Consider the following 347-nt stretch of genomic DNA (forward strand, 5'->3'; position numbering starts at 1 on the left):
TCGCCGGCCGTGTGCTCTCGTCTGGTTCCCGCTGGCCCGGCATCTCGGTTGTCTCCAGGGTGAATCTCAGCTCAGGCTCAGCGGCTCACGGCGGGGGCCGGAGCAGGGTTTTTAGAGACTGGAGAGGGTTTTCAGGAATTCTGGGGTGTTGGCGTGGTGTTGGCCGAGTGAGGCAGGGGAGAGGGCACCCTGGGTGCTGGGTCCCTTGTGGCAACCAGCCAGCCTTGCGGTGGGCTGAAGGGTGGAGGGGAGGCTCCCGGCCCCCAGCCCTGTCCTCAGAGGCGCTGCCCTTCAGGCCGCCTGTGCCCACTGCGCCTCTCAGGGCCCTGAGTGGCCGTCCCTGGCTT

This window comes from Bison bison, unplaced genomic scaffold (assembly GCF_000754665.1).
Source record: "Bison bison bison isolate TAMUID 2011002044 unplaced genomic scaffold, Bison_UMD1.0 scf7180017858500, whole genome shotgun sequence".
Classification (NCBI taxonomy): Eukaryota; Metazoa; Chordata; class Mammalia; order Artiodactyla; family Bovidae; genus Bison; species Bison bison.